Source organism: Rhagoletis pomonella, unplaced genomic scaffold (assembly GCF_013731165.1).
Source record: "Rhagoletis pomonella isolate Grant_MI unplaced genomic scaffold, Rhpom_1.0 Rhpom_scaffold_00011, whole genome shotgun sequence".
NCBI lineage: Eukaryota > Metazoa > Arthropoda > Insecta > Diptera > Tephritidae > Rhagoletis > Rhagoletis pomonella.
The window spans coordinates 19,937,477-19,955,716 of record NW_023458565.1 but is presented as its reverse complement, the minus strand read 5'-3'; the positions used below and the strand labels follow the sequence as shown (position 1 = coordinate 19,955,716).

Sequence of the window (18,240 nt, the reverse complement as noted above, 5' to 3'; positions counted from 1 at the left end):
CATTAACATTAACATTAACATTAACATTAACATTAACATTAACATTAGCATTAACATTAACATTAACATTAACATTAACATTAACATTACTATTACCCTTCTCATTATATAACGATACCCAATACCATAGCCATTACTATTACCATTACCACAACCATTACTATTGGCATTACCGTTAACAATATTATTACCATAAACATACTAGTACAGTTACCATTACTGCATATCAACATTATTTGTTCGAGTAAGGAAAAGCGGTAGTATTCATTTCTGTATACGCCACCTAATCTGCTGCAAGCAAATATTTGCTGCTTTATACATTCTAGATGCCGAGTACAATGCAATACTCACAACTAGAAACAAAAAAAAAATAAATATATCGAAAGAACAGAGGTGCGTTCGCTCAATTGAAAGTGTGCTACGCTCGACTACACTGAGAACTCGTTATCTCGTTGCTACTAAGTCGATTGCTAACGGTAGTTGTTAGCATGCAACGAACTCGTATTAAATCTGCACGCATTGTGCACGCTTGCACAATATACAACAAATACACAATAAACACACACATAAGTATGTACGAACTTAGGTAATCCAAATTGTTCGCGTATTGGTTTTTGTTTTCCACAGCATTGAAGTGCATGCGCCTGTTTGTAAGCAACAACTTAAAACGTGTGCGATTATGCATTCAATAACAGCCACAATCGCTTGTTTCCATTTTTCCAACATTGCTTACTAAGTGTGTGTTGAAACATAAATCTACTGCAGGTTGAAGTTGCAGATAAAGTTCAAATGCTTTTTTCGATTTGTTTGCATATTTTGTTCATTTTTCAATTTTCTACTGCAGCTTGTACTGACTTATCTGACAATGGTTGTTTTCCGCTTTGCTGGATAAAAAAAAAATGTATTTTCAAAGATTCTTAAATCGAATGCATAAAGTTGTTGCTGCATTTTTGCAATTTTGCTGCCACAGCCATTCCGTTGTTTGTAGAATATATTAAGATCATTCTGTTGGCGCAGAGCATTCGATTACTTCTTCAAGTGAGCAAGAATGCTGATTGGTTTTCCTTTTTATTTTTAAACAGCCATTACTGATTCATAACTTTCTTCAACTTTGTACTTTACTAGAATATTTTGTTGACATTCCGTACTCAGTTTCCTGGTAACCATATTTTAAGATAAAAATTTATTTCAACGTTGAAAAAAAAACAATTGCAGTTGTTAGCAGTTAGCATTAAACATGCATGTGCATTAGGGAAATTGTTAAATATAATGTTTTGTTTTGTTTTAGTATAGAAAAAAATTATTACGATAAATTTAGAAAATGATGGCACATCTATCTTAGACAATGCATTATCTTCCGATTTGAGTAAAGAACAAGTTTCCATTTTGAAATTTTATTTAAATAAAAACTTTAAAATTATATTAAAAAAAAAAAAGTAAAAGTAACAACTCGTGCTCATATATCCGTAGTTTTGTATGTAACGTATTCGCACCGTTGCATCATAAACAGTCAGCTGCTACGTTTATTCGTGCGCCTTCACTTAAAAGTTATATTATTTAAAAGTAATTTATTATTGGCGTGGACGATTTTTACACAGTATTCTTTATGCACATATATATTACTTTCTTCATGCATATAATAATTTTAAAATTAGTTTCGAGTATGCCAATAAAAATTATAAAAATATGCTCTTTGTTTCTCATTAGCCATCTTTTACTCAATGCAATTATTATTATTTTTTATTATTTATTTATTTTTCATTTAATGACGCAATAGTTTTATTACACTAGATTCACTCATATTTTCAAGGTTTTATTTTAACATTTGAAGTGTCTAAAATTATTAGAATAAAAAAAAAACGTAAACGTGCATGCTGCCATTTCTTTAATTTGATGGCACACTCTTGAAACTTCACAGATATGTTGTATTTGATATCATCGTCCACTGCTTCTGATATGAAAATTCGGTTTGAAAACTTCCCACATACATATATACATAATTTGAATTTTATACATCTAGGCTTGAGACCCAGAGTAGCCTAACTTATCTTAAAAAAAAAAAATTATATATCAAGCATGTTTTTAATATTTCGGAGTCATTTTAATGATCATATAATTATTTTTTGTGTGCATATTTTTGTCTTATTTGTCATTAGTAATAAGCAGATGTGATCATTGGCCACCAGCTTCTAAATTCGCCTCGAAGTGTAAAAATTATGAATAAATTTTAATTTAATCTAACGAGTCCTTACTCATTCACTTTTTCTTTCAATACTTAAATTTTTATTTCACAACTGTATTACAACAGATTACCAGGTGTTTTCCCACAGCAACCTATGTATGGAATGAAAATCTTTTAACTACAACTAAACATTAAATACTCCTATGAATACATTTGTAGCCATGCATAGGTACGTACGTATTTTTTCCCAGTGCAAAGAATATAAATTTATGCAAATGTTCTACCCTTTCTCCTTTCCCCAATAAAGACAATCTTCCACATTCAGACAGAAAACAAAAACTCATATATCATTATGCGTATATGTATTTATGTACGTATATATATATATATATGTGCGTATGTCTGTATGCTACGCTTCCTTTAACAATGTCACAATGTAACGGTAATGAATGAGATTACAACTTTTTGAAATTTTATTATATCTACCTGTTGTGTTATTAAAAGCATAAAAACTCATTAGTGTGCTTAGAATTTGTGCACAAGCGAACAACGAAGAGTATTGTGGGACAAGCATGTACATACATATGTATGTACTGATATTTATGTGCAAGTGTGTGTTTGCGTGCATTTGAATTCATTTATTATATGCACATGCACATAAATACTTGTATTATCTCGGTTGCACCCTAAATACGAGCTATTTCACTTTAATTATAATCCTCTTTCTATTTCTGGTTTACAGCGCTGAGTGTTCAGTTGATTATACCCATGCAAACTTCATCACGAGGACACCGGCTAACGGAAATACTACAACGTAAGTGACACAAAAGAACTACATACAGATTTTAATGTTTATATTCCTTTCCTTATATGTATGTACATATGTATGTAGAAACTTAATGGTTGGTTGCACATGAACAAGAAGAAATACATAGTTGCATACAAATTTATCTGCATAAAATAGTATAATAAAATAAATAATGTACATACATACCTACATAAGTGGAAAGAAGCACAGTGCGTGCTAATGAAACACAATTTGTTTAAGAAAAAACTTACTCGCAAATGTGCCACTGTATTATCTTATCGCCTTTATGAAAATTTCAACTGAAATTTCTCTCTTAATAGTATAATTTTTATTTTTATTTTAAAAATTTTAATTTTTTGCGTTATCTTGCAAATTTCAAATGAAATAAATAGCTAATTGACCACGTAGCCGAAGCACTTTTTAAATAGCTATCAAGTGGTAGTTTTACACATATAGCTTTTTACCAAAAATTAAATTATTTAAGCGCGCTGTGGGCTACACCATTTTCAGTTTTAGTTGAGAAAGTTGCAATTCATATTCAGAAATGCCATTTCGAATTCAGAAACTTTCATTTCAAATTCAGAAAGTTATAATTGAAGTTCAGAAATTTCTAATTTAAGTTAAGAAAATGTATATTCACTGTGCGAAGTAAAGAATTTTTAGAAGCGACTGTGTCACAAAGTTTTCAATTCAATTTTATTTGGTATACTATGTAGCACGTTTCAGCCGCTACCTGAGATTTGCCGAATTTGAAAATTCTCAAGTAAAAGTAAACAACGCCTTAGAAACTTTAGATGCACTGAATTTTGCTAATACTATCACAAAAATCGCCGTTTTTTAACATTTTCGCTATTAATTCTTTTTATAAATCATATATCTTACAATTTAACACAATAAAACCACGGTGGTCGGACCATATATACTCGTCTACCAAACGTATCGGCAAAATTTTTCGTGGAGTTTTTTCTTTTCAAAGAAGTATGCGTTCTAAATATGAAAAAATCGGTCTATAAATACGGATTTTTCAAATACCTCGACTCCTGCGCCACCTATCGGATTAACTCATATTTTGTATTGCATTGTCATCGGGTTCTGACCCAACCGTGAAGTTTCAAGTTTCGAAGTCGGTAAAAAATTGTTTGCAAAATTTGCCCCTAGCAATCATACATACATACAGAGCAAGTTAAATTAAAACTTGTAAAAATATAAGTCCAATTATGAAAATTTAATTATGATTTTTATCACAAAGATCATAGCCGTTACAGTCCTTGGTTAAACTGACTCTCGTCGTTTGGGAAGACTTTTTCTTCCAATGCAAATTGAAAATAAAATAATTTCTGAATTTAATTTGATATTTTCTGAACTTAAATTTTAAATTTCTAAATTTGAATTGGAAATTTCTGAACTTCAATTGTAACTTTCTGAATTTGAAATGAAAGTTTCTGAATTTGAAATGGATATTCTGAATATGAATTCTAACTTTCTGAATTTAAATTGCAACTTTCTGAATTTAATATTTAGATTCTGAATATGAATTGTAACTTTCTGAATTTGAACTGGAAATTTTGAATTTGAATTGTAATTTTCTGAATTTGAAATGGAAATTCTGAATTTGAAATGGAAATTCTGAACTTGAATTGTAACTTTCTGAATTTAAATTGCAACTTTCTAAACTAAAACTGAAAAAGGTGTAGAAATTGAATTTTTTTGGCTAAAGTCCATTTTTTTTGTTGAAGAAGAAACTAACTGACACCGTCAACAAAAAAAAAAATCTAGAATTCAACGATACCCAGCTACTTTAAGCTTGCAATTTCTTATACTAAAATTAAGTAGGCTACAAAACTTCATATTCAAAATATTTCTAAAAATTCGAATTAAAAATCTCGAAACGTTTAGGAAAGTGTGTGTTTTTTTATGTTTCACAAAGCTTGAAACTCAAGTATGTAGATATCTTACATTAAAAATTATTTAGAAACACTTCAGGATGAAAAGTACATACATATTTTAGGTGTATATGCACTGTTATACCTACTACACACCTACTGAAAGTCACTCGATGAATTTAATAGGATATAAACTTGGGTTAAAAAAAACATGGCAGCCCTCACCATGGATTAATGTTTTCAAAAATGCCGCGATTTATATATATATATATATATATAAAGTGGTTTTAGTTAAATTTTATAAAATCGAATAAAGTCTCAAGGCAAAATATTTATATGTGAGCAAGGCATGGTTTAAAAGTTTTTTAGAGCCCACAAAGAGTAATAATGAGTCTTGGGTTTTCTTAACAGAAAAGTGAAATAACTATACAATAAAAATTTCTAAATTTTATATAATTTTTAATTAAATTATAAACAGAAAATATTTTCTAATTTTTTTTTCTTGAAAAGTTTTTCACATACAAATTTTTTATAAAAAGAATTATTTATTGAAAATATGCCATCTCAAAAAAATTAAAAACAAAAATCACAATGGTAGCTCTGAGTATTGCGCAATAATTAAGTATGTAGGTGTTACTGTTTTTTTGGGTTTTTTGCACTTTTTTCTTATGGAAGAAACTGCGCAATACCGTTTTCAAAGAAAATTAAAAAAAAATAAATAAAATAAACGCCAGTTTTGCAATCTCTTAAAACTTTCACTTTGTTACACTAAAATTTAATGGGCTACAAAACTGCATACTCAAAGAAGTTTGTAAATTTGTAATGTACTCATTTTATTCAACTTCGGTGTAAAAAAGTTCATAACTCAAATTATTGCAGAGTGCACCCTGTAATACTATACTTAATTATTGCGCAATACTCAGATATACCATGGAGATTTTTTCCCGTTTTTTTGAGATGGCATATTTTCAATAACTATTTTTTTTATCAAAAAATTTGTATGTGAAAAATTTTTCAAGAAAAAAAATTTCAAAAATATTTCCCATATATATATGTACATATACAAAACCACGTATCAAGATAATGCCAAACCGCTTATGTGAGGTTGCCAAAATTTTAAAGTAGAGAGTAAAACTTGCAATTTTAAAGTAATAAGATTGTCCAGTCATTGCTCCGAAGCAGATGAAAATAATTAAAAATATTCAAAAAGCACCTTGCTCCTATTTGCGTAAACAGCATTTCGCCCTTTCAAAATTTGTGATCCCTTAACAAACAAAGCTTAACAAATTTATACAATTCTTTGCTTTAAAAATTTCATCTCGCACTTGATTGCCTTGAATTTCTCCGAAAACCATGTACCAAAACTAACATCGACCATAAATATTATTCCTAGCGATATTGTGCCACCTTGACCGCATCGTATTTCATAACTTTTAAACTCGCTGTCTACACACAATACGGCACATTCGTATACACGCACAACCTCGCTTAAACACTGCAAGCAAATGTTGCCTTTGGCTCGAAACAAAACGGCTGCATAAATATGTATCTATACATATGTAGGTAGATTGCAAATGTATAGTTGCAGTTAGCCAACCAAAATTGTATGCGCGCCCCCTCCCCCCTGCGCGCTAAAAATGATGTCGCATCCATTTTTCGTTTGCTTCCCGTAGTTTTTTCACGCTTTCATGCACCAGCCAATGCATTCGGCTTCTATTTGCTAGCTGCGGGCCATTAGATTGCTGGTACCCAGAAAAAATTACAGCTCACGCTTGCGTGACTCAAGCTGGCCTGGGGCTTTTCTGCACGTTTTACAGTGCAGGGGCTTACAGCCAGCTCTATTTTACTATATTTTTTTTCTTTCTGGCTTTAAAATTTTTCCTCTCTATATGATTGCAGTTGTAAGTATGTATGCTTTTGCATTTTGTTTGCTCTTTCGTCTGTTCATTTGTTTGTATATTTGCTGGGTCTCCCTTTCTTTTTATTTTGGGTTTGTTTGTTTGTTTATTTTTATGGTCGCGCTTGTTTGCTTGTTTACTTGCATCATTTCAATTCAGTCATTCGTTTCTATTTTTAAATAGCCAGCCACAATGTACCCTTGGTTTTATCTCTGCATATGCGGCTGTATATATATGTGTGTGTGTGTGTGAATGTGAAGCTCTATCTTTTTCCGTTTTCCCCTATCAGTTTTGTAACATCTGTTGGTAAACATTTTCGTTACGGCATTTCTATTTGTTTTGCTTGAGTTGAGCGCAGTGCAGTCCTTCTGCAAAAAAAAAAACAAAAAAAAAACATGGCAGTTGAATGCAAAGAGCGCAAAAAATGGAAATAAAAGCAAAAATATATTAAATTTTTCCTTTTAGCGGTATCGCCCGGCCCAACCGGCGTGGCTTGTAATTCCCACAATATTTCTACAGATTTGTATCTGACTAATTTATTTATTTGCGATGCTGTGATATTTTGTAATTGAGTTTGGGTTAGCCTTTCGTCCTTTGGTCAAAGCATTTAACGCGGCATTATTCGTTTGCTGTTGACGTTGGATTCCGTTTGCGATTTAGACATATTTTTTATGCGCCTTATAGTTAACTTTGGCCTTTTCGCAACCGGTAGCATTGCTCGAATATTTGAAATAAAAAGTAAACATTTGCTTTTGCTTTGCACTTCCATTTCGTTGCGTCGGCATTTTTATTTAACACTCCATGTTACCACCTGCTACTGCGTATGGGGCGGCATTTTCACATTACTCATACGCATGGGTGTACCGCATGGGTGTGCGCCTTATTATGCCACATTTTCTATGCGGAATCAGGATTAACTTCTTATTTTGTTTTACCAAATAAAATTGCGAAATTGTTTTACCAAATAAAAAAGCGAAGTCCCCAATTGTTACAAGATTACCTGGAAGAATGCTGAGCTTGTACCGGCCTTTATCAATCAGTGGTCGTATCCTTTCGATTTTCAAATAAAATGCGATTTCACTTTTTTCATATAAGCATAAAAATTTTGTGTCAGCGTTTAACAATTGGATGTCTTCAGGAACTTTTAATCGACCATCTATATATCAAGTGCCAATATTAAGTATTTGCGCAAAATTGCCCAATTTAGAAAAAAAAGTCGATTTAAAGTCAACCTGAGGTTAAAAAAATCGGTTTTTTGTGTATTTTTGGTGACAAAAATTTAGTCATTGGGATTTTTCTCATGTTGGGTTCGTAGTGGGAGCGAAGGATGCAGGTGCCATCAAATACGTGCAGGCTTAATGTGAGGATCAAAAATCGCAGATTACTGATGCCGTTATTATGCGAGTAAATCAACGATGCCAAACTTTCTACAATTGGCTTAAAGAAAGGTGCACGTCTATACCTGCTATCGCTTGCGTAGACCGTTTATCGCAGAAGATATACGATATAAAATACCAGATATCGCATACTTGCCATATATATAGTTTAACAACTATTTTTCATATATTTTGTATTCTTACTATTAAAGAAGTGGTGCGATTCGAAGAAACACTGTAAACCCTCGGATACCCGACAGGACCCATGAAGTTTTCAAAAGATGCCGAATTTTAATCCTGTTCGATCTAAATGCCACAACCTTCGTGACTTCCATAAATGGAAAAAATGCGCGAAGATATTAGAAATCAAATTATATCAGTCAATATTTCGACTAAAGCACCATCTAGCGGAGCTATTTTTTGTAAATTTAATTCCTACTATGTATCTAATACACGCCGCAAATAACAGATGCAATGTATAAACCACTAATTCTCGCAGAATGAGAGCCCTGCAACTAGATGATGCATTTTTTTAGGTGCGCTTGGTATATGAAAAAGTGGAAAAAGCAAGCAACAGATTACGTGGCGAACTCAGCTCAGTGGGTAGACTAATGGCTTGGTAAGCTGGGTCACTGTGTCGAATCCCAGTGAAGAAGTCTGATGAGGAGATGTAGTGGTCTCCGAAATAGTAGCTATATCTTATACCTATGTATATGTAAATTATTGCTGCTTTTCCACACCATTTTTCATGAAAAATGGCATCAAGCTCAATAAAATTGTTGAATATAATTTAATTATTTCTTCCAAATTCCCTAAAAACTTTTGTTTGTCAAAAATGAAATTTTTTCTCGAAAAAGATATATATTTTTACAATGTTTATCAGAAACAAATATTACTATTAAAATATAACTAAATTAAAATTTTTCTTTTTTTTAGAAAAAAAAATTATTTTCCCCCAAAAATTGTTCCGACCAAAAAATATTTGTTATCTGCCGATAAATATTGTTTTATTTAACAGTTGTGTAAATACTTATTTTTTCTATAACATATTTTTTCTTAAAAAATTAAATTAAATTTTACCTCGAATCCTTAAAATTTCTATTTTTGCTAAAAAAAAATTATTAATATTAATATAGGCATATTAAACCGAAGTAATTAAAATGAATTTTTTTTCTCTAAACAAATTTTTCCTTTCCAAAATTTATAATTGTTTCCGAAAAAATTCCAATTTAATGTTTTCGAAAAAAATATAAATTTTTTAATATCTGGTAATATTTTCCAATTTCCGTGAAATATTTTTCTTAAGAAAATTGTTTTTTTTGTAATAAATGGTAAGCTTGTTATAGCTTTGATATAAGCTATTATTTTTTCTGAAAATCCCTGATTGTTTTCTAAATTTTTGGTATTTTTGTTTTTAAATATTTTTCTTAAAAATTTAAGATTAAATTAAAAAGTCATAAACACAAAAACCACCGGAATGCTTACAATATTCTTATGATTGCAGAACCTTTTGGGAAACATGTTTGTCTTGGTCCTGAAGGGGTTTGAAATTAATTAAAAAGCCTGCACTGAGACAAACGTCTATATTTTTGAAAAAAACTTGGTAAATTATATTAACCTAAAGGGAAACTGTAATTAAAATAAATTTTTTGCAAAAACAAATATTTTGTATTTAGAAAGTTATTATCTAATAAAAATGCCTCCATACCAATTACATAGCAACTATGGTTTGTTTTTCACAGTGACGAGTTAACTCACAATCGACCGCGGCTGTTAACTCTTGATTTTCGATACAAAAAAAAATTAATGTTAACAGCCAAATTTTAATTAAAACTCTTTATTACGAAAACAGCTCTATGAATATTAATTTCGAAAAAATGATAAAAGAAAAAAAACTACGAGCTTTCCATTAATAATAATAATAATAATAATAATAGATTGGCGCTTACATTCATATTAGGGTTTGGCCAAACTACTCCTCCGATTTGTGGCGTGCCCCCTGATGTTACCGGACTTTCCATTAAATTAAATAATGCTTGTTTGTGTAGCAATCGTTAAACAAGGAATATTCTGAGTAAATAAATTTAAGCTGAGATTTTTGGATATTAATCAAAAACCTTTCATACGAGCAGGAAAATTCAATGTAATGAAATCTATATAAATATTTTATTTATGTAGGCGAAAATGCCAATAATTTCCAACGCACGCAGACTCATATCTGCATATACATATATATAGAAAGTACGCAAATACGTTGATCCAAGAAAAATGTTTCACTGATGGCAAACCAATAACCAAGTAATGGGGTAATCGAATTCCATACATCATTCACAAATCATTTTGATTGACGCGATAAAGGTCCATGGTTGCGAAAATATATGCATATACATTTTCCTATACACAGGAATGCACACATACCGGAGGTTTTCATATACAAATTTGTAAGAATATATACGTAGATATCAGTGGCGGACCCAGGTAGGGGAAAGTGGGAATTCACAGGTTCAGAAAACAACGAAAATTCCAAAATTTTGAATTTTATAATATTATTAAATTTCTTGAGATTTATTATTCTTAGGATAATTTCCAAAATTTCAAAAACTATCGAAATCCGGGAGATTCTAGGAACTTTGGTAATATGAGAATATTTTGAAATGTTCAAAATTATTGAGATTTTAGAAATCCATCATAAATGTAAAAAATGTGAAACATCACAAATTGTCGAAAAACTCTTATGTTAATGGTACTTGTGTGTAAAAAATAGAAAATTCTTAGAATTCTAAACGATATTAACATTTTTGAAGAGTTCCAAAATTGTTCCACTTTTCTGAACTTTTCCTAAATTTTGTATTGATATTACAAAGTTTGAGAATTTTAAATTTTTTGAAAATTTTGAAAACATCAACGTCCAAAAACTTTTTGAATCTTCAAGAATTACGAAAAATTTTTAAATTTTCAAAAACGACGAAACATGAAAATGTTTTCAACATTCGAAATCTTTTATTTTCGTTTGATCAATCATGTATATTCGACACTTTTACTTAGAAAAAATTTGTTAGAATTCCTCCAATTCTCAAAATTTTTGAAAAATAAAAAATTTCTAGAAATCTTGTATTCATCACTATATTGAATTATTGGGATTTACTAAAATTTCTCAAATTCACAAAGTTTTGAAAGTTTAGAAAATTTTGAAATTCCAATCATGTTCTTAAAAAGGGAAAACTTCAAGAAATTAAAAACTATCAAAACTCTAAAAATTTTAAATTGCGGTGATTTTAAAATCTATATACACGATATATGTTGAAAAATTTATCCCCCCCCCCAAAAAAAAAAAATAATTGTTGCTGGGTCCGCCCCTGTAGATATGTAGAAATACATATGTATAAACATACATACATGTATACTAGCGTGGGCCGAAAATCCGCTTTTTTAGAATTTCGTTTGGTAATAGCAAAAATATAGTTCATTATGCCCTGAAAACAATCTGTGTGAAAGATGAAAATTTTTGGGTAATATCTTAGGCTCGCCCAAGTCTTTGAAAATTCAGTGTGTTCAAAATATAAAAATTAAGAAATAAATTAGTTAATTTTTTTCCAAAATTGCAATTATCTTCGAAAGTATTATAGCCACGATTTTGATTTTTTGAATTTTAGATGGAAATTGACAGAAAATAAAAAATTATTTTCCATTTAAATTGCTGGTGAAACCGGCTGTTAGTCCTACATAGTTTAGTATATGGACCTTTTTTGTAGATATTCGAAGTAAGCTAAGAAAATTTTTTTCAACACTTGAACTTTGATGGACTTGCGCGAGCCTAAGATATTGACCAAAAATTGTCATCTTTCACAACAATTCTTTTCAGAGCATAATGAACCATATTTTTGCTATTACCAAACAAATTTCTAAAAAAAAGCGGATTTTCGGCCCACACTAATGTATAGGAACCTGTAAGGCTAAAAATATTTTACGGTTATATATTCATATATTTTAATGGAAACGTTTGCGTAGCAGGGAACACTTCGCACATACGCATGTATTTATGTATGCTATGTACATAGTATAGATGTGTGTACGTCCGCCTGTATCCGCCTGCCGTGCAAGGGCGTAAACTTCAAGTAAATTCGTTTGCCTCAAGTACTTAATATGGCAGTGAATAATTCACATGCAATATATAAAGTGGAATATACGCACGTTAAATTTTGACTGATGCCTACCATATACATATGTATATATTGATATGTGCACTCACACATACAATGGCAAATAAAATGACAATCAATCAATTATTCATTCACAATAACGAAGGCGGCGCAACGCACAGGATTCCAGTGAATACTTACAAACAAACATAGATATGATTGACTGATTTATTCGCTGGGCAAGATAGCTAGACAAAAAGTTTATTCAAAGAAAATATTTTTAAGGTGGCTGGTTGATGGTGTAATATACTTAATTTATATCTCTTACAAGAGCAGTTAAGGATTATAAGGTTAAAAAAATGTTGTTGAATTCTTGGTCAAGAAAAAGGACCGCAATCATGAGAATAATAATACATAATAATAATAATTTTTTGGCGCGTACACTTTTGGTAAGTATTTGGCTAAGCTTCTCCTCCAATTTGTGGTGCGACCGCTGTTAGAAAAAACGTATTATATAAATTTCGGAGTTTCATTTTATAGTTCATAAAAAAAAGTCTAAGTTTTAAAGGCTTTTTTTCCGGTGATTTTTTTTTGAAATCTTGATTTTTCGAAAAATTAATTTTTTTTAAATTTAAATTTTTTGAATAATTCAAAGAACAGTTTTAGAAAAAAGGCGAATAATACAACACCATAGTTCATACTATGTATACATTAATAAAATATAGGGCTGATAAATTTGTTATAATTTTTGAGTGCATATCGAAAGGAAGTTTTTGAACTAAATTCTGAAGCCGGGCGTTCTTCAATCAAATTCTGAGATAGGGCGATTTCGAACTGGCTGCCGAGATTGGTCGATCTTCCCCTCAGCCGTTGATATGCTGACGATCGTAAAGCAAACAAAATTTTCTCTAAACACTTGTTAGAAAAACGGTGTGACATTTAGAGTTTTTTTGTCTGTGAAAAAATAGGACTCTAAAATTAATTTTTATTCCTGAGAGATAAAATAAAATTCATTTTCAACAAAAAAAAAAGATTTTATTGTGAAAAACAAAGCTCAAAAATTAATATTTTTTTGGATAAAAAAATCTCATTAACTAATTATTATTATTTAACAATAAATAATGATTCACAAAACAATCATTATCTCAGAGCGAAAAATTAACACTCAAAAAATTAGCTTGGTTTCTGATTATACAAATATAATTCGATACCGTTACTATTATTTTTATTATTATTGATCGCAAATTTTAAAATCATAATAAATATTTTTTTTTTTATAAAACTTATAACGATTACGGTCCCTGGTTAAAAACTCAAATAAAAAAGTTGACTTTGAGCTTTGCCATTTATTAAAAATTACTCTAAACAAGTAAGAAAGTCTAAGTTCGGGCGGAGCCGAACATTAAATACCCGGCGCAAGTATTAAATATATGATTTTCACCTTTCCGAAAGCTACCGCTACATGGTAAGCCGGTGTGTATCAATTCTTAGTAAATTAGCGTCCTTAAATTTCGAAATATTGAAGTTTCAAGCATTTCTGAAATTTGCCGTTATATGATAAGTGGTCGTAATTTTAATCTGATTCCAATAATTTTCAACGGTTTGCTTCTATGCGGCAAGCACAATAATCATACCGAGTTTGGTACAAATTGGTAGAACGGTTACCGATATACATATATGTGATCATAAGTGGGCGGTGTCACGCCCATTTTCCAAAATTTTATCATAAACGTATTTCTTGGTAGAGAATTGTTGCAAGCATTAATTTTGAATAAATAAGCTTTAATATTTATTGATCTATCGAAGATTTCGTATTTCTCCAAATTACCGTTATATGGGTGGTAAGCGTGGTTATTGTCCGATTTTAAAAATTTTCGGCCGTTTGGTATGCTGTAGCAAGACTAACAACTCGGCCAAGTTTGGAAGAAATTGGTGAAGCGGTTACCACGATATACACATGTATCCATAAGTGGGCCTGGCTACGCCCATTTTCCAAAAATTTATAATATTCTTATTTTTCGTCTAAAAGTTATTGTAAATACCAATTTTGAGTGAATAATCTTCAGTAGTTACTAAAATATCGCAGTTTTCGTATTTCTTAAAATTACCGTTATATGGGAGGTAGGCGTGGTTATTGTCCGATTTTGCCCATTTTCAATACCATCCGTCCTACGGCCGAAATAAGTATACGTACCAAGTTTCGTTAAGATATCTTAATGTTTACTCGAGTTATCGTGTGCACAGACGGACGGACAGACAGTCACCGCTTAATCGATTTCTCTTTTCATTCTGATCATTTATGTATACATTTGTCTATATCTATGTCGATTCGTTTTGCCTGTTACAAACAACCGTTATGTGAACAAAGTTATAATACCCTTGTGCACAAGTGCGCTCGGGTATAAAAATATCTGCTCTTTTCGCACATACACGCTGACAAAATAACTGATTGCCCCGGAAAGTTAACGACTTTTGCGTTTGCAACTGCAGTCATTCTAAAAGTTGAGGAAATTGTAACGAAAGGCAGGAAAAGCATAGTACATGTAAAGGCATATGCAAAATGTATACATTCACGTATTCATATTTTAGTAAGGGTTTGCACAACCTAGAATACCTTACGAAACTTTTGTCAACGAATTGATGCCAACAACAGACATTCGAATGACAAATGGTGATTGAGTGGCTCGGTTTTCATACACCAACGTATGCTTCTAACAACAATCGCATTAGATACTTCCTCCTTCCGACATTATAACACAAAGCACACGACGTCGCACAGCCAAAAGCACTTCAACTTCCGCAACTCACATTTATTTTCCACATTTCACAACTTTGTAATGAGGTTATTCATTCGCCCCCAACGTCAACACTTACTTAACTCTTTTCAACGTACATAGAACCTACTTACACACTTACATGAATATGCAAGAAATTGCAAAATTGAAGAGAAAAAAATGTATTTCTACCTAACGACCGGGAAAAATCGAGAATTTTTTTTGTTTGTTGACATTATTAACTGTAAAGGTGAAAATCTGAGTAAATTAAAAGCTTACAAATGATCAAACCAAGAGAGTACGCCACTTCAAACACACACGCAGGATTCGCAAATACATACACACATACACTAAAATTCATAAAAATATGTCTTTGCTGCTGTTACAAAATGCACTCGAAGTCAAATTGAACGTGGACTTTCAAGTATGTACATACATTAGACTGCATCACTTCCCATACAAAAAAAAATCGGTACTGTTTTTCCGTTGGAATTATAAAATCTATAATACTTTAAGACGTCCACTAAAATATTTCGGGAAAATTAAGATTCCGTCAAAAATTAATTTTAATTTTTTTTAAATATTTTTACGTAATTTTTTTAAGCCTAACTTGTTTTGTGATCTAAGGGTACTTTTTTCAAAAAGTTCTTTAAGAAGCTATTTTTATTCATAAAAAACTCCATTTTTGGAGGTATTTTCAAATCGGTCCAGCTCGCTTAAATCTTAATATTTTTCCGAAATATTTTGGTGGACGTCTTAGAGTAGAATAAATTTTATAATCCCGGCAGAAAAACCGCAGCATTTTTTGGTGATGCAGTCTAATGTACATTCGTAGTTCGCAGAGAATTTGGTAAGCGTTACATCGTTGGCGCACGTAGGGCATTCAAATGCTTTGAACACAAAAAACAAGCACACACATACAAACAAACACACACGCGCGAATATATGCCAACGCAATGGCCTTTCATTAGAAGGAAAATGTAGTGGCAGGCAGTCGCAAAACAGCAGTTTTATTGCTTCACTTTGATCGGAATGCGGAAGAAAGTGCCACTCAAAGCTAATATACAAACGTCACTAGTTGCGTACATATATATGTACTCTTATGTGCGTAGATATGAAAAGTTGAATGCATGCAATAAGCGTTTTTAGCTGCTGCGCTCTAGCGTCAACTACTGACTGCGTGTGTGTGGTTAGCTGGGAGGGGGCGGGAGGGGCTAATGGCATAGTTGCTGAGTTGAGCTGCTCTTAAGCATTTGAAGTGGCGACTCAATTGACAGTGCTGACAAAGTCAAGTTGTGCATTGAGGTCGATTTGAGCGAAAAGAAATGAAAAGAAAAAAAAGCTGCACGTTTGTAGAAAAATACACAAAAGCGATTGATTTAAGTGAATCGCTTTGATTGGAAATCGAATTTATGGAAAACTGTACGGAGGAATTTGTATGGATGCACGGCCCATTTGAAAAGTGCAAATATAAATAAAATTCTTCAAAGGAAAGGAATCAGTGAAAAGTAAAGGATTCAGACCAGTTAAGAAAATAAAAAAAAAATTGCTTAATACTCTTGTTAAATATTTTAACCATCTAACTGACATTTTAACCCCTTCGGAGTCAAATTAAGCAAATTTCTCAAAAAAGTTCTGCGCTAATAACAATATTGTATGCCTTTTGGCGTTTTTCTAATTTTATTTTACAATTTTAACAAAAATATTTAAAACGAAAATACCGAAAATTTGGTAAATAATATTCCCACAATTTTTTTTATTGGTTTTTGGAAAAAAATTTCACGAGCTTCAGGATACAAATAGTTTAAGAAAAATATATGATTTTTTATCAAAACTATAAGAGACTTACCATTTATTATCGTTTTACGTTTTATCTTAGGATGGTGCCTTTTATATAGCAGAATATGCTTAGCACCGTCAGCCAAAAAAATTATTAATAATGAACGCGATTTCCTAGCGTCTTGAAATGTTCACTTTTACCTACTTAAATTAATGGACTACAAAATGCATACCCAACAGTCTGAACAAAACGTTTGAAAGTTTTTGGTGTAGCTGTTAAAGTTTGTTGAATTTTTATAATTTTTGTAGGAAGTTTGAAATGTGGATTTATGTGGTCCTGGTTAGGTAATGTGCTAGACTTTTATAAAAAAAAAAAACTATAAACATTAGATTAACAAAATAAAAAACAAAAACTGTTCAAAATGTAACTTAACTTAATCAGCTGACCACAAGGGTATATAGGTAATGGATGAGTCCGCGCACCAAATTAAGCACAAATATTAAATTTTACTAACAATTTCATTTCTCCCCACCTCTAGGCACAACATTTAATTTTAATTCCGAGTTAACAACATTGCTTTCAAACTTTGTTAATTTGCAAATAAACACATTAGCATACCGTTTCTTTTAATTTCCCAAACGCGCGCATATTCAGTGAAAAACCGACCATTTTTGCTTGAAGCAAAATGAAACCCAAAAAAATATTTTAACAGCTAGGGTACAGTGAATGCGCAAAAAGACTTTCCAAAAGAAACCCAAAAGGAATTACATCATTGTAATTACATGTTTTTTTTTTGTTTTGCTTGGCTTTGTTCCAGCGCTTCTTATTTGCATTACGCTGACGTCGTGCTTGGCCATTAACGCCACGCCAATGGGCTAAATAATGTCGATAGCAGGTAAACCTCTATTACACCGACGCACAACTCACTGCTTGTTTGATCAGCTAAAGAGAAGACACGCACATAAAAGCATACATACATGCAGATATAAGTAAATGTTTACACAAACACATTTAAAGCACATCGTGGCGTTTTCTGTCAGTGTAGACTGCCTTGACCACTTTTTTCTACTGTCCTTCCGACCTGTTTGTCTGGCTGTGTGTGCGCCTTGGCAACCATTTGGTGGTCATGCAAAAATTAACGGTAGTCCTAAATTTTTGTATGACATTTGAAGTCGGTTTTGTTTTTGCTTAAAAATTACTTGTTACATTTTCCTTCATATCTTCGGCATTAGAGTCGGATCTTAAAGTTTTATATATCGATGTTCTTGCCTCGAACAGATTTTTTTTTTGTTCTAAAGTTCATTGACCTCAAGTACCCCGTTCTAGTACTTACTCACCAGATCTCAGTTTGTATCATCCTAATGTACCACCCTAATGTCAGTAAATTAAAGCCCATAAAA

At 31.5% G+C, this 18,240-nt stretch overlaps 1 protein-coding gene and 1 long non-coding RNA gene across 3 annotated transcripts in view; one reads left to right on the top strand and one right to left on the bottom strand.

Annotated features, from left to right (window-relative positions):
- The window catches only part of LOC118746786, a 76,458-nt gene extending 73,455 nt beyond the window's left edge, over positions 1 to 3,003 (top strand). Inside the window, exon 3 of the long non-coding RNA XR_004993891.1 lies at positions 2,925 to 3,003. This is a non-coding gene — a long non-coding RNA (uncharacterized LOC118746786). The remainder of the gene's footprint in view (positions 1 to 2,924) is intronic.
- The window catches only part of LOC118746785, a 253,271-nt gene that overhangs the window by 170,759 nt on the left and 64,272 nt on the right, over positions 1 to 18,240 (bottom strand). The window lies entirely within an intron of this gene.